Raw genomic sequence first — 22,742 nt, 5'->3', positions numbered from 1 at the left:
TCCCATCTAACAAGAAATGGGGGAAGGGGAAATGGCCTCAAGTAGTGCAGAGGAAGGTCTAGATTGGCTTTAAGGGAAAGTATCTTAACGGAAAGGGTTGTCAAATATTGGAACAGCCCATCCAGGGAAGTTGTGAAGTAAGCATCTCTGGAGGTATTTTAAAGACATGTGGTACCTGTGAACATGGTTTAATGGTGGACTCAGCATTGTTAAGTTAACATTGGTGATTTCAGATACCTCATATAATCTAAAAAGTTCTATTATTCTATATGTACTTATTGTTTAACATGAAATTTCGTCAAAACTTTTTTGTTCTCCTCAGTTAAATTTATATTTATTTGTTTGCTTGTTTGTTTTTTCTCCTTGGCAGCCTAAAGCATCACAACGGCCATACTGTTCAGGATTTCAAAGAGCAATCGTTTATCTTTGTGGATACAAGTAAACGGACAATGGTGTCCCGACCATCTGCTCAAGCTGCTTGAGAACAGTCTTCTGTGCAAATGGCATGAAAGGTAATTTAACCTCAGAAGGTGCCCACAGAGCTCCAGTTCTGTTTACCATTGTGTCTTTGCCAGTCTAAAAATAAATCATGCTGAACAAAAACATCCTTTTTTAGTTTCCCAATTTAAAGAACAGATCATCATCAGAGCTAATTTCAGCTAATTTCACCACAAGTGGTTGTTTTTCCTTTTTAGTATTTTTTTTAAGTAGCAGACAGGTTTCCTGGTACAAATGGTATCTGTCTTATAATTGTGTTTGTTGCTGTAGGAGGCTGTTGTTTTTCAGAGTACAAAATAGGGTATAATCATGGAGTGGTACTCAGTGCTGAGTGATACACACTTTCAACATATCAACTCTAATTCTGCCATGATCCCTTGTTATTTTGCTTTGCCAGCCACTGTGTTTAATTGAGAAAGGCAGTTCTGCTAGTAAGCAAGTTTTTATTTGCAGAGTGGTATTCTGTCCTGAAAATTATGAGTGCCTTTTCTGGATGCCCACTTTCAAAGCCTCACTTGAAGTAGTTTCAGTCTCTGGTTCCAGTGAAACTCTGAAGAGATTTGAAGTTTCACTGCCAGTATAAAACTTACATACATACATACATACAAATATATATATATATATATATATAAAGCAAATTAGGGAAAAGCAGTTCATTTCTCAAATTCAATACATATTTTAGGCTAGAAAAGAAGGGCTTGACATTCATCTCACTGGCAATGGTTTTGCAGCTCCTCCTGGCTATGGTGGTAACTCTCAGGACTAGCAAAAGCAGATTCTGGGTTCTGCTTCTTTACAGCTTGAAGCTCTGTATTATCTTCTGCTGTCTGCTGTGCTGATTTCTCCTGTTCAGTGCAGTTTCTGGCTCCTTCATGCTCTCTTTATACTGCATTCCTCCAGCTTTGTGGTAGGTAAGACTGGTCCATGATGTGAGAGTGCTCTCTGGCAAAGTCTGGAGGTCAGATCAGACCTTGTAGAGCATGTTCTCTGGGACGCTCTTGCTGCGCAGTCATCTTGCATGCTGCTGTGGGAGGAGAAGTAGAAAATGCATTTTCCTGGCTGCTTTGTCAGATAACTTGTTCTGAGGGCACGTGGGAATGTCAGCAGCAGAAAGAAGATAGATAAAATCTGTACTCAAGAGTCAAACTTGGATTAAACGAAAAATGATAACAGTGTATCTGTGAGAGGTATGTCTCATCTGGTTTTGTTGCTTATTTAGCTACAGTGGTTTTGCTAACCTAATAAAATATAGTGTCTTATTGTAAAAGGTACATTCTGGACATAAAAATGGACCAGATTCTTGATTTAATTGCTAAAGAGTATCTAATCTTGATGGTGGCAAGCTTTTGCTCCAACTTAACAACATAAGCCTGATTCACTTTTCTTGGACATTTTCACTTGGATTTATTTTTTTAAGCAGAAGAGGTGGAACATGACAGATTTGAAAATGTTTTTTATAGCTTTCAACAAGAGGCAATTTATAGCAACTTGAAGTTACATAACTTCTAACTCCACTTTTTTTCATGGCATGATTTAGATAGATCTGGTACTTTCACAATAATTCAAAGGAATATGCAATCAGTCAATCCATCTTACCTATTTTAAGCATTTCCAAGGAACCATCACTGTAGTTTCTACATTCTAAATCTGAATACAAGTGACAGTTTGCCATAAACAAGTATTTTGCAAAATTATCAAAAAGAAAAATGCCTTTATTCATTTAGGAAATTTAACCTTCCTCTAATAGAGGGATCCCACAGTATTTCTTATGGTGTTCACTACACAATTAGTCTTAATTTATGCTTTAGGTAAAAATTTACTTTAGGAAAAACTATGTTTTTCATAGGATGATGATGGGAGTCTTCTCCAGAAATAGCTAACTTGTAGATTTGTAAGACCCCACAATTATCTGAAAGACAATGGAGTATTGCCTCTCATTAATTGTATTGGCCTAGATATAGGATAAATGAACACAAAAAAGAAAGTTACAGAGCAATATTTAGGATAATCTAGAAATTGGTTCAGATGGCTTCAGGATACTTGTAGCCAGAGGTAGTTTACATTCTCTCAAAAACTAGTTTATTCAAACTATTTTGAAATATTTTTCAAATTAATTGTTGCCCTTTTAATCATCAATTGAATAATTCATGAACATTCTTTTAGAGGAATTTAATCAAAGCATCATGTGAATACTTCCACAACGTTGTACCTATAGTAGTATCAAAGCAATCCTTCAACCTCAGTTTGCACCTCTGTGTAGTTTGAGTGTTTGTGTTTTGCATCATTTGATCTGAAAAGAAGACATAAGGTTGTGTAGGGCAGAATTAGGCATGTGTCTGGAATATAAAGATTATCCTGCTGCGAAAAACAAAGTTAAGAAAAACATTAGAAGTACAAATCAAAAGCTGGAAAACCAACAAAAAGTCCAGAATATAAACCAAACAATAACAAAACGGAACCAGCAGAAAGAACAGCCTGTGTCTCAGGAATATTTTCTGCTTTTGACAACATCATCTTATTTACTTAAATTCCTAGGGTGTTCATTCCATTTTTATACTTCTTCCACATCTTCAGGGTAGATTTTAGTATTATTAGTGTACTTTTTCAATACATATAGAAATTTTACTGGAAAAAAAAAATAAGAGGAGCAATTAATATAAATTATTGAATTTAGGTGGAGCTTTTTTAAGGTCAAAGGCTGCCACCATAATTCAAAGCTGTAACAGATGAAAATCTCTGCTACTCTCAAGAGAAAGAATTCTAAAAGGGCCTTTTAGTTTTCCATGAAGTATGGAAACCCTGAATATTTGAGAACTCAGTTTATCTTCTGTTTCTCTAAAGGTACAGAACTATTGTTAGTTCTGTATGTTATTTTTGACATTTTACTGAGTATGACAGCACTATTGGATTCACAGAAAGAAGGAATTTGAGATTATGTAGGACTGGACTTCTCATCTCTTCTACCTCATGGACAATGTTTGGCTTTCATTTGTTGTTGCTCTTTAATTAGTAGTCTTTCCTTAGATGAAATAGTTGGGAATAAAAAAGGAGTAGAAGAACATTGTTATTCTCTCATGTGGAACTTCTCTCATAAATGTGTACATGATTGAAAACCTGAGACAAAATGTGAAGAAGCTGCTTCCCAATATATGGTGGTAGCATTTCATGGTTCTAACCCATAGCACATAGCACTGACATTTCATTTAATGAGCTGTAATTTTCTGCTGTCATCTGTCAGGATGTTAGGCTGTGGCTGAGTTTTAGTTTGTAATGAGAACACATTAGTGCAAGTGTGTGTTGGTGTCTAAATGCTTGCTAGGTGTCTAGATTCTCATATAATCAATGTACTTTATGTTTTCATGGTAGTCAGGCCAAAAGAATGATTCAAATATCCATCTCCTACAGGTTCAAATGACACCTTTGTATGCCTCTAGGATCATTCAAAATGTTCTGTGAGACATCCATGTGGAACAGATAATTATGCCACAGGACCTCTAGGAGACCTGCAGCCTCCTAATGGGCTTGCTGGAGCCAGGAAGGAACATTCCAAGGTATCTCTGAGGCAAACTGAACTAGGCCTTAGCTGTCTAGGTAACGGCAAACTTAAATATCTTTCTTGCATGTAGACAGCAGATGCTGAGTGTGTTAATCTGAAACTGAACTCCATGGTATGTGACAGTGCCTTTATTGGATTTCCTGCAAACAGCCTCACTGACGTGAGAATCATGCAGAGAACTAATGAGATTGAGGAAAGTCATCCAGGTTTTGTCTGGTTTGCTGTGGTCTTTTACAGGAATCTGACACTACTATATTATACCATACCAAAGAGAACTTTTCAAGAGTGGACCCATGAAAATTTGGCTTGAAACCACTGCCAGTGCAAATGTGCTGGCAGATTGTTAGGTGCAGAGGCAGGAACTCAAGTTAACAACCATGATTTGAAACAAGAGGTTTGGAATGGATAGAAGGAGGAGCATCTTCACTCTGAGGACAACCAGGCGCTGCATTGGGTTGCTCAGAGATCCTGTGCTGGTCCTGTTCTCTGAAGTGTTCCAGACCCAGCTGGACAAAACCCAGAGAACCCTGTGCCTGCTTGGAGCAGGAGCTTGAACTAGAAACTGCCTGATGTCCATTCCTACATGAATTTTCCTATGATCTCAAGATACATTATTTCAAGAAGTGAAGCCAATAGCCTTTGTGTTCAAGCCCAATTAGACAAAGATAGAAAAACTATTTCCTTTAACTGAAGGTGGCAAGGATAATAATTTTCCTTTTCTGGTATGAGCAAGTGGCCCCAGAATGAATTGAACTAACCCTGCTGTGATACAACAAAGGGTTGGGAATTAAAATGGTTTGTGATTCTTTTTTTGTTACAACTGGCACTAAGAAGTTGTGAGGGCACAGAAAAATTTAAAAAAAAACCAAAAACCAGAAGAAGGGCTTGGAGTGGTTTGTGGGATCTTTTGTTTATTTGCTTAGAGTTTTAATATTATTACTTTTTTGGTGTGAAAAGGTGAGAATATTTTTGTAAAAATTGAATCCAACCTCCTTATAAATGAAGCACACAGACAGAAGAAAAGATCACAGTTTGACTTCCAACTAGAAATCTAGCCTTTCCTCAAAGTAAGGAAAACACAGGAAAAAAGAAATTTCAAGTCAGTCTAGAATATTTTTCTCTTCTTTCCTCATGTCATTGGAGCAAAAATTTCCCCATATATTTAGGGAAACATTTAAATAGGCTTTATTAACTCCCCAAATAAAACCATACTGTATTTCTTTAATCACAAGATGCATATTGCAGATAACCTGACACATATTGCTGGCTTTCTCTATGTAAAAAAATAATTACTTATTTTTTGAGTTATGACATATTTTGAATTATATAACAGAATGAGAGCTCCATTATGCAAAAAGATACTGAATTACTTTTTGCCTATACCACTATTATAAGCTGGTAAAAGTGAAAAGGCATGTAGGAAATCTCAATTCCTTGACTAGTGAGCAAAAATACAGGATGTTGCAGAAGTATGCAAAATGATACCTAGAGAACCTGTATTATAGTAATGTTTTGGATTAAAATTGTGGGTTCAAATGAAAAACAGTTTTAAAATAAATCAAATAGAATAATAAAGAATAAAAGAATAATAAATCATATTTATCACAGCACAGTAATAAAATCAACAGTAGATTTGAGGTATTTTGTATGAATTCAAAGAGCAGTGTTTGAGCAGGCTCTGGAATGCAGGAACAGTGATCTTTGATTTTTAGTGTAAGGCAGTTGCATACTCAAGTAGAAAGGTAGCTCTGAGTGTTTGAATTTTGGTTGCTCCTATCCATAACCACAGCCCCTGTAGCACTGAGATGGTGACCTCCTTCCTAAAAAAGCCTGACATATGCCACGAGATTAGGTAGGATTCTGGAGTCTGTGTTGCCTCAACACAGCTGCCTTCAGCAGCCACAGACAATTTAGAGCGTGCTCTTAATGCTACAGTTCTTTCCCTGCAACTGAGAAATTACAGAATTCTAGAGGAGTGTAACCAGGACAAGCATTAGATAGCTACCAAAGGAACTTTTTTGCATCAAAATGTTAAAGGGTGTCTGCAAGAACTTAACTATTTTCAGTCATATGTTCAGGAAAATACAGATCAGTTAATGTCAGAATGAGCTTTTTCGAGTCATTGTCCATGTCCCAAAATTCTTTTCACACTTTTTCACACTGTCAGCAGTCCTTTAGCTGTTCTAACACTGTCTTATGCTAGTGTTAGTGCGCCACTGTACCACTGAAATTTATTAACAAGTTGTACTGCTGAAGTTCATGAACAGTTGATTACAGTATTGTCATTATTATTGTTTCAGGATTTTTCCCTTTCGTAGTAAAGGATGTTGTGAAAAATTGGTGATCACTAAAACTTTATAAGAAGATGTATTTTATCTCACTGGTTTATTATCCAACTCCCATACCCTTAAGCATGTTTTTTTCTTTTCTTTCTGTTCTATTATTTTCCAGCTACCAGCTGTGAAGTTTATTCTGATTGAACCTTGAGCTGATCAAATATGTTGTCAGTACCATAAGGTTCCATATATATACATATCATTATATTGGTTCTGGAGAATGCATACATGCATAAGATGTTTCACACATAGATAGTTTAATAAAAATTGAATTTTTTACTGATATTTTCATCTTGACTGGTGCAAAGGGATGAGCCATTTAACTTTCTAATTTTTTTAAGTGTTTAGTTATATACAATCATTACTTTGAGCTGGGGATTTTGATTGTGTTTGTGAACATATACATATATATATATATATATAAATATATACAGAAATAAAATATTGATTTCTGTTTGATTTGTTCCTCTACTGCATCTTTTACCTACTGTTCATTTTTTTTTTTACTCTAATGCATCTTGATATTTGCTTGAAATTTTCTACAGTAGAAACACGCTACATTTCTCAGATATTTGCAAACACACTACCTTTTAATCCTATATGACCCATCTTCACAGATGTGGAAATCTGTATGTTTAAAGAGAAATGGGTAGTAGATTTTTGGAGTTTGTTTTTTTGGGTGATTTTTCTTTCAGGTATAGGCTAACACTTGTCAGATGCAACTATGCTGCCTAGAAAAGATAACATCCCAACAAGAGTGGCGTTACAAGTGTGTATTTTGAATTCCTATTTTAAAGTATTGATGCCTGTAAATAAGTAATAATTTTATTAGTAGTTGGATCAAGTTCTAGGCAAGGGGGGAAAAAAGGGTCTTAGATACAACATTTGGATATGATTTGCTCTGCCATTTGAGACTAAAGATGTGTTATGTATCTTTTTCTGTATGGCATATCTTGGAAAGTGTGGCATTTTGCCATTACAAATGGTATGGCAAAGCGTATAAGTTATATTTTAGTGCTGTAATTGTTAAATCAGTGTCAGAATTATCTTCTGCATTGCTCTAAATATTGCCAGTAGTTTCTAAAGGAGAGGGGTTACCTCTCATACATTATTATACCTGCAGAATGTGCAGGTTCCGTAATTAAGCCTTGGCAAATCTTGCAGTCCAAAAGGAGCATGATGTTTTCATGCTTCTTCAGAAATAAGAAACATTCCTTTTACAGTGTTTACTTGCAAATTTGCAATTGAAACGGACATGATGTCTTCCACTTCTTCAAAAACTATTGATTTGACAGTGTTAATTCTTGGGGGAATACCAGCATTTTAATATTCTTTCAGTGTGCTTCTATTTCAGCACTTTAAATCGAGTCATTAAATATTTCTGATGGTTCTAAATTTTTAGAAGAAAAATAGTTCAGCCAAGTCAGTAAATCACTTTGTCATTAGGAGGGTGATGCCTTGAAAGATAGTAAGGTGATGAGATTCATTCTTGCTGCATGTGAAAAAATTACTTTTGCAGCATGATGGATCACCTCTGGAATTAAATCTTCCTTTGAATCGGCCATCAGTGCACAGAACAATGAAATTACAAAAAGTAATATAAGTATTGGAATGTTAAGATAATAATAAATCATAGTTTTAATCTTTAAGTAGCATTTAGACTACACCACCAAAAGAAGGATAAAATGTGCATGAAGATACATGAGTGAGAGGTACAGGGCATTACACAATAAATGGGTTGATATTAAATAATGTTGGTATTGTTGAAAATTCAATATGCTAATGGTCTTTAGAAAGCTTGAATTGAATTATTTAGTAATTTTACCATGCTGAAGGAATATTATATTTTTCATTAACTATATCTGTTGCAAATGGGATATCTCTTTCCTAGGCAGCTTTAGTGCAATAGTTAACCACTAAAAAGTCAAAGAAACTAATCCAGCCATATATAAAGTGGGGGGGGGGGGAGGGGGGAGGTTGATAGTAAATTTCATTTTCCTATGATGTGGGATTTTTTGAACTTAGAAAACTTCAGTCCAGAGGACTCCAGTGTGTGTCCTATTAAACATGGCAAGGGTCAAGAGACAGCTCTTTACTCCCTTATCTTCTATTCCTTGTTTCATTACAGGGCAAATATGCTATGGAATTGACTTCTCCAAGGCACCTCAGAATAAGAACTGTTGGAATTTAAGTCTGATTGAGGCTTCCATTCTACAGGGTCAGCTTCTTTGGGTGGTTCTTCCAGAGAAGCAGTTTGCAATTGCAGGAGCACCATGTTTCTGGACCTTAGAACTTATTTTGGCATTTGCAACTAACAGGCCAACCAAGTCACTATGTGGAACTTTCATTTTTATAGATGAATAGACTGCTGGCTCTGTGTTTCATGTATGAATTCAATTTTATGAAAATAGTTACAATAAAGTTAAGATGAACTCTTACAGTTACTAACATCACAGAAAAAAGTGTTAGGTCATATCTAAGGCAGAATTAGTGTATACATAAATTATAGTTAATAAGTTAAAATAATAAAAATATAAAGTTGCTGTGGGATTGTCTCTGTTAAAGATACTTTGTAACAATTCAAGGATTATTTTACACAATTACTGCATTCAGCACCATTTTTGTAGTTCCTAAGTGAAGTCACCCCAGCTGCCTCATCACCTATATTAATGAAAAGTAATATATCTACATGTTTCACCATCGAAAGTGAAGGCAATCTAATGAGCTAACAGGCATTGAAAAGACAGGTCTGTATTATGTTCAGTAGTACTTAAGTAGACTTTTTCTTCCCTTTTATTCATTTATTCCCAACAATCTCTCTTCTGAGACTGACCCCTGCTGGAAGCTTTATCTTTGTTGACAAATGTGTCATCAGAGCTGTTTTTATTGTATAAACTCTCTAAGGCAGCAAAATTAGTTTGAACCTCAACTGTACTTTGACAGTAAAGCCCAAACTCTTGAGAGGCACTGAAGGTTTCTGGAAGAAAGGTGTGCCTAACCATACTAAAAACTTTGGGGTACAAAAACTTGAAGGCTGTAAGGCAAACTGGAATTTGGCCATTAAATTTCCACTAATCACACAGGAACTCTTGTGAATGGGTGGCCTCTGTTCTCTGAAATACACTGAGATTCACACTTCCATCCAATATGTGTCTCTCAAAGAATAATTATTTTCAAATTAAGTACCTTTTGATTAGAAAAGGCCAAGTCATTGAAACAGTCTGAGCAGTTCTATTCTTGGTTCAGTAAGCCCATAAATTTTGTTGATAAACCTTTGTTTAGACTTTAGGTCTATCTCTGGTATTTACTTAATTAGATGTAGTATTTTTATGTGTTTTATGAGACACTACATTTATTTCAGGAAAAATTAATTGAAGTTGTGAAAAATTTGCAGTCCACCTACAGTTGCAGTGTATTAAGAATTCTGATACCTTACTATAACCTACCAAAATTCTTAAAATTCAAAGTAAGTTTTAAAAGTATTTGAACAGTTTACAATTTAAAAACTAATTAAAATTGGAGGATTGATCTGTATATGTAGCAAGTAGCTGAAACTTGAGTTTATATGATCATGTCATCTTAAAAATTTTGTGTCTTGAATTTTTAACATAGTTATGAACAGAGAAGCTATGGGTGACACTTGTAATTTGTCCCTGCTGTTCAAAACATAGGCCTTTTGTCTGAAGGCTGAATTTGTCTGATCTTGGCTAGGTTTCTACTATTCAGTGGCACCATAAACTGTGGCCAGTTTCTCTCTTAACTTTTTTCTGAGCGAGCACTTGGTACTGAGCACAATCATTGACCATCTGGCCATTCTTAAGATTCCTTGCTTCTCCTGGTTCACAGCATCTCAGTGTGTCTTTGCAGCAGTAAGGTGGGAAGGGAGTTTGGGGGAGGAAGGAGAGCAGTTACTGAGAGTGCAGCAGAATTATGAAAATCACGTGGAGAAATAAAGGTATTCTTCATGCTGTATATGAATATGTATTATAATCATAATGAATAACTTCATCCTCTCTGTAATGCATGATGATAGAAAATAATTTTTCATTTTTCCTGATGACTTGATGTTTTACTCTTCAGAAGAAATATGAACAGCAAAAGTGGCTGTTACTGTCATTTCACATCAGCAGATTGTATTTTGGCCATGAACTCATACACTGTGCATGCCTTGAACTATGCAAAGCATGGTTTGCCTTGTTATTGGTGTCTGTTAGGTAGTTGCAAATTGTATGTTATGAATTTGTGGGTAACTCATGAAAATGTTAGCTAAATACAAAATTTATAGTGTGCACATGTATAATTTCCAAAGAAATAAGTGATATATAAAATTCTTAATTTTAATAATTTAAACTATTTTCTATTCCACTGGATTCTGCAGTGGTATTGCTTAGTATCTGATTACAGAGAAGTGCTTTTTCTGACTTACTAGCATGTGTTTAAATAAATTTTAAGTATAATGTATTAAATTTATACACTGTAAATTACTTCAATTAGCTGTGGTTAACCTATGAAAAAATAATACTTAAGGAAATTACTGTGGTTTTTTCATTACTTCAGGATATATTTGGGTTTGGTTTTTTTTGTAATATTGACATTGTGGAAAAGGAAGAGTCTTAACTGGCCTAAAATAATCTCTAATGCTAGAAATTATTTAATTATTGATTAATTTTTCTTCAACCACCTTTATGTTCAAAGAATAAATGAACATAAAGGCGAACAGCATTTTCTTTTCTACTGAAACTTTCACCTTTTCATCCAACCACGTAATTTTTGATCTGTTGATTTTCACTAGAAATCTTTATAGTCTTAGCTGTAGCTGTGCAATTCCAGGCGTGGGTAGAGGTTATTAAAAAAGAGAGGCAGTATTACTTTAAACAGGTGAGGATGATGAAACTCTGGACTTGAGGATTGAAATGTGGGCATGAAATATGTTTCTTTTAGTTGATATTGGCTGACAGAACTGAGCTTAAGTTCTCTCTAATCATGTGACACTTGTTTATTTGTCCTCAGATTGGTAGCTGTAAGTCCTTTTAAGGATATGAAATGAAACAAATAAGAAATGTAGTTTTATTAAGTATTTGCAATAAGATTTAGCTGGTAGCCACTGAGAAGCTTGTTTAATCTGTGAAACGACTTGTATAGCAAATATCTACTCTTACCTTTACAATCTTAGATTGTTTTCCATATTCCACTAAAAGAAGTTGGATATTTTTCTGTCATATTTCTCATCTTTGCTGCATATTTTTAACATAATATCACCTGAGATCTGTTGCATATTCCTCCAGGACAAAAACTTTTAAAGTATTTCTGACTCTTTTGCATGTTAGTTCATGTCTGGGTTAGCCACAAGTGAGACCTCTTTATTTTTTGTACCAAAATTTGGAGATTTGTTTTGATATTGACTCCCATTTCTTGGGAGTTTTACCAGTCAGTGCTGATCATTTTAGAAGCAACCTGTCAGCCCCTAGAAAGTAGGGACTGTGTAATGAATGTTTTTATTGCAGCCCCTTTCACTACCTCTAGCTTATTTATGAGCAAGTAATGCAGCAGAAAAGCAGTGAGCATAAATAACATGATACAGAGAACATACTTAAAATTAGGATCTAGACTGCCTGTACTGCCTCTGTATTTTTGGGAGTCATCTTCAGATTTATTCCTGCATGCCACTAGAATTTCATCTCAAGAGTCTGAAGCTGAATTTTTGAATTAATATTGATTTACTGGGGTGCCTCACATCTTTCTTGATAATGTGTATTCTGGTAACTCCTCCTCAATATATTTGAGTGCTCCATTGCTGCTCTGTCAAACTGCACAGTTCTAGAAAACTGAATTGCATTCGAGCATCTGCTGTGGTCAGCCTCAGATTATTTCTACACATTTTCCTAGCTTTCAGCATATTTTAATGTGATATTCACTAGAAATTAGCAATGCTAAGCAATCTCACAGAAGAAAAAGCACCCTAAGAAAGAGAAAATATAAAATGCCCAGATTGATCATGACAGGATAAATCGATTCTACTGAATTATTATGGGAAGTTCTTGGTTATCATGTTTAAAAAACAGTCTTTTTCCAAGCTTCTGTGCATGCATGTCCTACACTCAGACTGTTCTTTACAGTAAAAAGTGATAGGCTTGAATGACAACTGATTTCTTTTTGTACTTTCAGGAACAACAGGGTGGAAAATAGCCATCTGAAATGGGGAATTTGGGCAATGTGACCTTAAAGAGAAGGCAACTGCTGTGTTGAAGTAATTGTCGTCATTAGCCAGAAACAGTTTCATATTTCTGGTATTACTCGGTCTGTCAAAGAGCAGTTTAAAGCCTCAAATCATAGGTATTTCTTGAGTTATACAGTCCTGCAAAACTTCCTGTGAAGCTGGCAGTCTCTAAAAAAGTTTTGTTTCAATCTAACATACTGTAAAATTTTCCCATGTAGACTATAGGGGAACTTGGAGAAATAGGAAGTCTGAAGGACCAAAGCACTCCCTCCCTCCCTCCTTGTTTATCAAAGGTGCACAACACTTGCCTTAATGTTTATTCAAAACTGGATCCTTCTCTGCTATTGAAGCCTTCATGTTGACCATGGCCATCTTTCTGACAGGAAGAGAATATGAGCCTCTGTGGAGATCAGAATCTCCCAGAGCAGCCTAAAATTTAATCATTAAAAATTTGCATGGACAGCACGATGACAAATATGAACCAGTTTAATTATTCTGTGACTGATGTATCAAAAGTCAGCCACGTCCCATGCTACATCCTATAGGAGCGTAAGATTTGTGCTACACTCTGTCTGTGGGTGGGTACATTCTCTTTTGGCACAATATACCAAGTACCCAAGAGTGGTTCTCCATCCCCAGGAGCACAGGGGGGAGGAGAACAAGGGCTGTTTCATTGTCCTTGCTTTATACTGGATTTTTTTTCCCTGGCCAGTGTAGTTCCTAATTACTGGATAATTTAATTCAAGGCAGTTTTACTGCTAGAGCATCACAGAGTGGCCTCAGTTGTACCCAGGAGACACAGTCTGTTGTATAACAGGAGGAATTGAACAATGCTTTCTCCTTTAATGGACCAGAACAACCTAGGCCACTCAAACTTCCTGAGCAAACATCTCCTGAGCATTAACAGTTCCTATTTATCCACTAATGGATAAATTAAGTTATGCAGAAACATGAATATCACAGAAACCCAGAGCACCCTGTGGTACAGGATCTTCTCTTGCAATGTGCCATTTGCATACTTCATCATATTTCTTTTAACCAGGTCTTATGGGAAGAGGAAATAAAAATACAGGATGCCTTTTTTTAGCATCATTTATATACATACAAGAATAAAATTTTAGCAGGTGTTCACAAAAGAAAATGAAATAACTTTGACAGATTTTCCACTTCTGAATTCTCTGGCCCTAGTAAAAGAAAACTGACTGAATGGTGGATGTTTTCTAAGTGGTGGGTGTGACATTAACATGAGCATCAGTAGCTGATGTTCTTGCTGTGTGTCATTCATACTTGATTGTAAGTATCACAAAAATCTAATAGTTTATCATTCTGAGTCTAATACACTGCATTTTTTTCATTGATAGACATAATTCTGAAACAAAATTCTACTATAAAGCTATCAGCTTTATTAGGGCACATAAGTTTTGGTTTAACATGATGATAAAGCTGGACAGCAGCTTTGGAGAATGTGTTTATTTACTTTTTCTACATTTAATACCTTGGTAAGTGATAGCAAGCATAGCTGAGAGCTCAAATAAAATAAAAGCTATCTATATTTATTCTTGCAGATGCCTTTCCCATTTCCTGCCAGTCTGTTACTTAGATGCCCTGGTTTTGGTGCAACAGAGTCCATTTCGCTCTTTGTAGCTGATATAGTGCTGTAGTTTTGGATTTAGTATGAGAATAATGTTAATAACACACAGTTTTTAAGTAATGCTGATGCCTAGTCAAGGGTTTTTGAATATCTGATGCTCTGCTAGTGAGGAGTTGCACAATAACCTGTGAGGGGACACAGCCAGGACAGCTGACCCAATCTTCCTGCCACAGAATGTTGTTCCCAGTATGCAAACTGGGAGGAGTTGGCCAGAAGCCACTCACTGTGGTTCAGGGATGTGATTAATATTAGTCAGTGGGTGGTGAGCAATTGTGTTGTGCATCACTTATTTCCCTTGGGTTCAATTACTCTCTCTCCCTCTTCTTAATCATTACTATTCTCATTAATGCTGTTTTTGATATTAGTGTAATATTATATTAGTGTAATATTATAATTATTAATAAAATACTGCTGCTATTGTTGTTATTTTTAATATTATATTTTGTTTATTAATTTTTTCTTATCTAACCCCTGAGGTTTAGGTTTTGTTTTCAATTCGCCTCCCCACCTGGGGGTGGGATACAGGGGAGTGTGCAAGTGGCCAGCCAGGGTACAACCACAACACTCATCTTCTTTTCAAAATCCCAACAGGAGTGGGTAACACTGCAGGTTCCACAGTGAGTTGGAAGGGCTCACTGTCCTGCTTCGGCTGAACACTAGTGCTTCCAACTTTAAGAAAGCTTTCTTTTATGATTGACTATACAGCATTATATAATCTGTATTAGATATGTTTTAGTCTTCTCACTGCTGCTGTATTCAGTGTGCATTATTCTCACCCCAGAAGAGCACTCCTGTCTTTATTTTCTTTGCCAGTCTTTCCAGCTTGGTGGCTGCAATTTTGATTACAGTTTATGCCTCATTTAACCTGACTGTCCTGAATATCATCCAGTAAACAATCGCTTATTTTTTAGGATATTTTCTTCCTTGATGACTGTGTCACTCTTTGCTGGATAAAATTGTCTCTTAGCTTTAGATTCAGTCTTTGACTTATATCTGTAAGATCTGGAAACCGGTGAGAAGGAAATGTAACTCCTTTCCTTCCTGTCATAAGTCTGTGATACTCTATACCACTACAGTGGTGGATCTTTCATTTTAATATAAAACTTTGCCTGTTTTTGTCTACAAACTTTTAACTAAAGGAGTTAGGAGAGGAGGCATGACTGTGGATGTTGAGAGAAAGAAGGGAAAGGATTTTAAGGAAGTAAGGCATGAATAATATGCTGAGTGTGTTTTAGCAGCATGCAGGTATTTCTAAAAAGACATTATCCCTGCCAGCATTTGTTGGTAATCTGAAGGTAAGGATAGCTACATGGTGGCTTCAGCTGAGAAGGATCAGGGCATGAACTTTATCTCCAGAGCTAGGTGATGTTCTTCAAGCAATGTCTAGCATCTGAGCCAAGGAGGGATTTTTGCAGCTCATGTCAAAGGAAATATTTTTTATGTCTCTCTTTTATGAGAAGCACTAGTTTTAAATAATATTAATCATCATTTTGGTAACTGCTTGGGGGTAATTCTATCAGCTTGCTTGTTTTGGAAAGACCAGCTCAGCAAAGTAATAAATAAAATGGACAGTGTTGTGGTATAGGCTAGCAGAATAATAGGAAGGTGTCGCTGTGAATTCCTTTCATATTGACAGTGCCTCATTTCCAATCCTGTGCAAGTAATGAGAAAAAATTAGTAATGGCAGACATTTTTCATAATGGAAAGGAGCTTGTAAATGTATTAGAGAACCACAGGCACTTTTATTCCTGCCATGACAAGGCCGCTACATTGTTACCCAGTCACACCTGCTGTTAATTTTATTTTTCAAAGACACCTTTACTTCTATGGGGTTTTAAAAACACAGGGGGAATTTCTTTGCCATGACAACTTGGTTACAGTGAAGACAGCATAGTGTCTCTTAACTGCTAAACAAAAAAATTCAGTTTGGATAAAGAGCATGAACTTAGAGTAATCTACTTGAATATTCTTTCATTCTCTAAGATAGCAAAATAAATAACTTTTAATACTTTCTGAAGGGAAATTATTTACTGTTTTAAAACTGCCACAAACTGTCTTCTTATTTGCAGTAGATTTTAAACTCTTCTGATGTAAAAGTAGTGCCACTGCTGTAGGTTTGTGATGTGCTACATCCCTTTAAACTGCACAAGTTTCCTTAACACTGTCAGAGACTGTGTATTTGTGTTGTATGTGCAAGCTGGTATTGCTCTGCCTGATGGGGAGTGCAAGTGAGTTAATTTATCTTCAGTGTTTTTTTCTTTGGAGAATTCCATAAACAACACCAAACCAAAGAAACTCTCTGTTGAGTGATACACAGGCTGGTAGCTGGGCTGCCCATCACTAGAGCTTAACATCATGTTCTAAATAGAGAATAATGTGAAGAAGTTAATTAAGCAATAGGCCTCCTGATCATTTGTTTGTAACTAGAATTTGCTCCTTACAGACATATACGTAAGCAAGAACTTACGTTTCCAAGTTTTCACAGATAAAAAAGAAGCTACGTAAAATGCAAAGAATACCCAAATGCATTACTTGATCTATGTTAGACCTCCACATGTGAATAAAATAGTTGAGCAGCACTGGGATAAAATTTACCCTCTCTCCTAGTACAATGATGTTAACCATATGTAATATTCCCTCTAAAATGAAATATACCCAATAGGGTGTTTCACTGGAATAAGATATATTATCCTTATTTTGGTTGTATAATCCATATTTCTTAAATGTCTTTTTAATTTAATATATGCTGTTATTTAAGAAGAGAGAAGCCTGCACAATTAATTGAAGCAATATATACAGCAAAGCTAATGAGAACAAAACCCAAACAAATAATGTGGACATCAAAACTAAAATAGCCAGCTGAACGCCTCTCTCCTCACTATCCAGACATTAAGTCCTTGCATGCAAGCATGCATGCACAGCAGAGAGGTGATCTGGAAGGGATGTGCATGGCTTCACGCTTGCCTGTGTACTCACCAGTGCAGCAGAGCTAGGCGAGGCTGGAGACTCTTCTGCTGCAGCTGTCCGCAGGAAATTTCTGGTGCACAAAGGAATTGTGGCTTGTTTTCTGAGAGGTGAAACCATGCTGTTGTCCCTTGGTAATATAGGCTGTGTCCCTGGAATATAGCCTGCTGTGGAGCAGTCGGCAGGGGAATACGAGGAATAAGAGTTGGCCATATGTACATCAGAACTGACAGGAACAGTTCTAGCGGGACCAGGATGACAGACAACTGAGAAGTGTCTGAGTTGTATTGATAACACAACTTACCCATATTTTTTCCATTAACACAGACTTATTTAGATGGCCCATTTTAAATCAAGTCTCACATGTTATGTGAATGTGCTATTAGAGTTCAAGAAACCTGTTGGAAAGGTTCCAAATTCTGCCTTTCTCTATCTGGATTGCTGACACCTTGACAAATCCAAAGAATGTTGTTTGTTTTTAGTATGGCTTGCCAGAAAAGCAAACAAACCCAGCACAGAAGAAAGTAAGTTGATTTCATCCTGCTTATAGGATATGACAGCACACTGAGGCACAGACTTGACATTCACTGAGCTTAAAAGAGAGGATGGGCTTGCTCATGGCTCCCCTTTTGTTAGCAGGCTTTCATAGGGTGAGAGACTGGACTGGGTAATTAGCATGATCACCTGTCTCTGTTGTTAAATTCCATGTAGATACACTTCTCTTCAGCTAAACAACTTTATTCAATAATTTCTTTCTCTTGGAGACTATACCTGGAGTTCAGAGAAGTGGAAAGATCAAAGGATCTTCAGTGTGCAAAGCCGCTGTGATGGAAGGGAACTAACTAGACAAGACAAGCCTAGATGGTCCTAGAAGGCACTTGAGATCATGTGCTGCAGAAGATGGCTGAGGAAGTACTTGGAAAAACAGGAAAATAGGAATGAACCTTGGCTAGTTTATCCATGCTGAGGCACCGAGTAGAGATTGAAAGATGGGATAAAACCTTAAAGGTTTTCATGACACAGTTGCATAAATGTGAGCTGAGACTGGACTGTCAGATTGCTGGTTCCTAGAGAGAATGGTCCTCTCCTTTGGTAATTGTATTTTCATTTCATGATACCTTGAAGGAAGGGCCTGGATGACTACATCTGTGTGTTTTATGTGCTGAGACATTTTATAATGTTCTGAAAGGAATGCAGGCATGAAGTGGTTTGGATTTGGTTGATTTTCGGGAGTTTTTAAGTCTTATAAAATCAAGTATTTCAAAGGATATGTGTAGGTACAAGAAACAAGTGAATTAAGATAATGTAGAGAATAAAAGAGTTCTTATTTTAACCAAAGATGATGTTTAAACAAATTATTTTAGTTACAGTTTGTGAATATAAAGTGATCATAGACAAATACGAGTGAGTATACAATGACAAAGATGATACATTTTGACTTAGAGAAGGGAAACAGTTTTCTGTTTGTAAATGTGAATGCATAGAATTAGAGCCTCAGAACTTTTAAATTAAGCATTCTTAAGGTGTCCTGTTTAGCAGGCTGGTTAAGAAGTACCACAGAGTTTAAGAACAATGGAAAATTGTGAGGAGTTTCATGAGAATGTGGTTATATAAAGCTATATATAGGCTAAAATTTAAATCCATGCAGCATGAAATATGTGCAATTTAGCTGAATGTTTGTGCTCAAATGGTCACTTAATTATTGTGTGGTTACAGAGATACACTGGCTGTAAATATCCTGTCTAAAAATGCAATCTGTATTTAAAAGGGATCATTAGAGAACACTTGTAATTATTAAAAATGTCATGTACAAGGGTTAATATTTATCTTATTGATGTTTCTCATTCATAAATTTCCTTCTGAAGGACAAAGGTTTTCTGTACAGATTCAGATTTTTAAGTTAGTGGAAAGGAAATTTTATAGGATCCCTTCCTTTCTTCCTTTGTCAGGAAACTAAAGCGAGTAGCACATCTATTTCCCATCACACTCTTTGATTAGTTTCACCCCAGAGGGAAACTTGTGCTCCACAGTATAAGGACTTTTGTAGAAGCATCGAGAAAGCCCTCAAGTTTCAGGTAGTAGGTAAGTCAGTAACAGTCCTGGTGACCATAAAGATGAAGTCTTTTGAAATGGGTTATATAACTTGCTGCAAGTGCAGAGATGGCTTGGCATACATGTTTAATGGTTTCACCTGTGGTGGTGCTTGAGGGCAGCCTCCAAGCATTAATGCTGAACTCTAATTAGTGTAGACAAGATCACAGCACTGGATTTCAAGGGAATGCAAGATAACCCGCAGACAAATTACCATTGAGGCAATATGATGGATCTTGACAGTATGTTCCAATCATTTACCAAAAAAAAATAAAAAAAAAAAATCCATCAACTCCAACATTTTCTAATACATTGACTATCAAAAAATTTTGTGCCCAGTAGGTATTTAGACTTCTGGATAAGTATAGAAGTGGCACTGTAGCTGGAGGGTTTATGGTAATTCTATAAGCAGCAAAGTGTCTCTGCAAAGGAGAGATAAACAGCTAGTAATCCTCATAATTCCCCACTGATAGCCTATCCATCTCTGCTATAAATTAGAAAGCCCAGAGATTAGGAAGGCTAGGCAGGGTGTAGCTCACAGCATTAATCACAGTATTAGGACAGCAGTGTGCTTGATTTCTATGTCCAAAGCACTGCTATTTCTCTCTAGGTTAAAATGACATAATGTAGTTTGGAATACATACTGTTCAAGCTGCCTACTCAATGCAGAGATTGTTTTACAGAATACACTGTTACACACTTCTTAAAGCTAAGGTATTGACTGCAAACTAGGGAGCAGTGCAGTGCTTTTTGCTATGAGGGCTATAGCCAAAATTCTGTAGTCTCTTTGAGTTTCCAAATTAAGATTTTTTTTTTTTTTTTTAAATATGTGTTCAGCATTATTCAAGGGGATTAGGGTCAGTATGTCCTCATACATCTTGGTTCTAGGAGGATATTGTGCAATGCTTCTGATGTTTTAGGATCTGCACATGGCTACACAGGCAGAACTGTCATTGTGTGTGTACAAATTCATATTTAAACATAAAATATGAAAGGGCACCTTTAAAAATTAGAGGTTAGATATAAGTTCTCACAAGCACATGGCTGAACTAAATATAATTAATCTGAAATTTTCTTGATGACATTTTTTGAGCCAGTAGTCAGGTGGAGAATGGAGAACTATGTCTTGGCTTCACATAATAGTGTGGCATATACTCCAAATCCTACTCAATTTTTGGCTTAAAATACCAAAAATGGGTATTTTAGTTGCCTGCTTTTTAGTAGATGATGATTCAGGTGATACATTTTATATGTTCAAGTCTCCACTCCCTCATTTCCAAGTCCTTTTGACTATATTGACAATTGTACTCTAGAAATGTAATTGATGCATATATTATTGTCACTCCAGCCTTTTGGGATGCCTAGTTCAATAAACTGTTGCTTGAGGGACCATTTTGAGAAACAATAAGTCTTTTTCAAAATTGAAAATGCATGAACAACTTTTTTTATCCTTACATGCACAGTAGCAGTGTACAGGGCTTTTGGGGCAGTGAAGGTGTTTCAATCGTGTTTGATCTTCTTGCTTTGGGTTTCTGGTTTTTCAGTCATGAAAAAGGCTAAATGGAAATCTCTAAAGAAAGGAAATTCCTAACTAAAATATGAAAAATGCTGCATCAGAAAAGGGAGAGAAACACTAATAAATGTTCATAGGGAAAAAAAAAACCCAATCTCTCTGAAAGGGATAGAGTTTTGTGGGAAAAGGATTTGGTTCAAGTGTTAGAGATATTGTGAAAGGATATGAATTGACATAAGACTGATAAAATCTACTAGGCTACAGGAACAGATGTTGGCAAAAGAAGCATCATTTTATCATCAGCATACAGTAATTTAGACTCAGCAGATTCCATACCACAGTTGAAGAATCATGTAATTACAAATAAATATCTGCAAGATGACAGCATAGCAGAAGACAGTCTCAGAGATATGTTCTTTAAAAAAAAACTCAAACCAAACAGTTAGAGGAAATATACCCTATAGGGTAAATATAAAGTTCACAACAGAGTACTGTGGAAGACAGAGTGAAACATTGAGCCACAAAAAGCAAAATCTTCCAGCAAAAGGTGAGACATTACCTTTTGTAAGGTACAAAATCTTACTGATGTAAGACATCAGTGGAAAGAAGTTTTGTAAGACATGCCAAAGGAAATGTTAGCACTGGATGACAACAAAAGGAATACATCTTCAACAGTATACAGAATGTCTTTATTCCTTTATGAAGCTAATTTCTGAAATATAGTCACAGAGTTTGAATGTCCACATTCTAATGGTAGTGATCTGATCATCCTACCCCCCACAGCAATGTTTCAGAACAGGAATGGAGATTTTCTGGCAGCTTTTTAAGTAATATTAATGGAGTCTCCCACAGCGTATCAGCCACCACAGTTTGTGTGTGTGGACTACAACCAGCAGAGTTTCTGGTGGGGAGGTGAACTGGGGCTCTTGCATTTGTAGTCGTTGTTCAGCCTGAACAAAGACGGCCACTCTAACTGAACATTGAGAAAACTCAGCCAAAGGTTGGTGTTGAGACTCTGAGCTGTTTGAATAACTGGCAGAGACTGTTAAGTAACAATCAAAATTCTGTAAATACTTTTAGAAAGGGATGTGTTTCAATTTTAATTATTTTCTAGCATGCCTAGGAGAAAATTGTGTGCCTGATGGTGGAGTAAGTGGAAGTGAAATTGTCATCCTCTTTACTTCTTCAGGGAAACTTAACAGGTGTGGGACTACACTGGAGAGCTGTAAAGATCCCTTTTTCCCTTCCAAAGTACTTTTACAAAAAAGAAAATAACCCCATAGATGTAGCAACACTAGTGGCCATTTCATTGTGGATAAGCGAACATGATATTTAGACCATGGATCTGAGGCATAGGAAATATATTCCAGTTGTAGTTTTATGTCTGTAACAATACTGGAGTGTGTGTGTGTGTAAATTATTTCCAATTCCATTATATTCCAGACTGTTCAGCACTGCACAGTCAAAGCAATGATGCCAATGGCTCCCTGGTATCCTTGGTTCTGAGCATTCTGTCAAATTAAATCAAAAGTCTTGTTCAGGCTACTGACTACCTATAAAAGGTTTGAATGAGCCTATTTGCTCTAATTTGTTATCACATAGGAATTATGAAATTAGAAAGAATGTAGGAATTTTGGGGTCACTATTTGGTGGTTTTAGCCATTAAACTGTCCTTCATTTTTCCCTGTTCATCCTGCATTTTCCCAAGCTCATCATAAAACAAAGGGTACTTTTTCCTGCTCTTTATCTGTGCAGTTATATTTCATTGACTAGACAGAAAAGAGTGTCCTGAACAAGACAAGATCATTGGAAAAATGTGTTGTCCTGTAGCTGTAGGCAGTATTATAATGATCAACAGAGGGCACAGTAAGCTTACAGAAGCAAGAATATGGTGTCTCATACCTTCTCAGACCCTG

The 22,742-nt window shown here is 36.3% G+C and overlaps 1 protein-coding gene across 5 annotated transcripts in view; it reads left to right on the top strand.

Annotated features, from left to right (window-relative positions):
* Nucleotides 1-22,742, top strand: part of DLGAP1 (DLG associated protein 1) — a 403,326-nt gene that overhangs the window by 80,096 nt on the left and 300,488 nt on the right. For all 5 annotated transcript variants that reach the window (XM_088054765.1, XM_088054779.1, XM_088054756.1 and 2 more), the window contains exon 2: nucleotides 371-512. The gene's annotated coding sequence lies outside the window, so the exon portion shown is untranslated. The remainder of the gene's footprint in view (nucleotides 1-370; nucleotides 513-22,742) is intronic.

Source organism: Pseudopodoces humilis, chromosome 1 (assembly GCF_049639895.1).
Source record: "Pseudopodoces humilis isolate 2021_Gansu_Grassland_sample_001 chromosome 1, ASM4963989v1, whole genome shotgun sequence".
NCBI lineage: Eukaryota > Metazoa > Chordata > Aves > Passeriformes > Paridae > Pseudopodoces > Pseudopodoces humilis.
The sequence above is the reverse complement of the archived record's forward strand: the minus strand, read 5'-3'. Positions and strand labels throughout refer to the sequence as shown.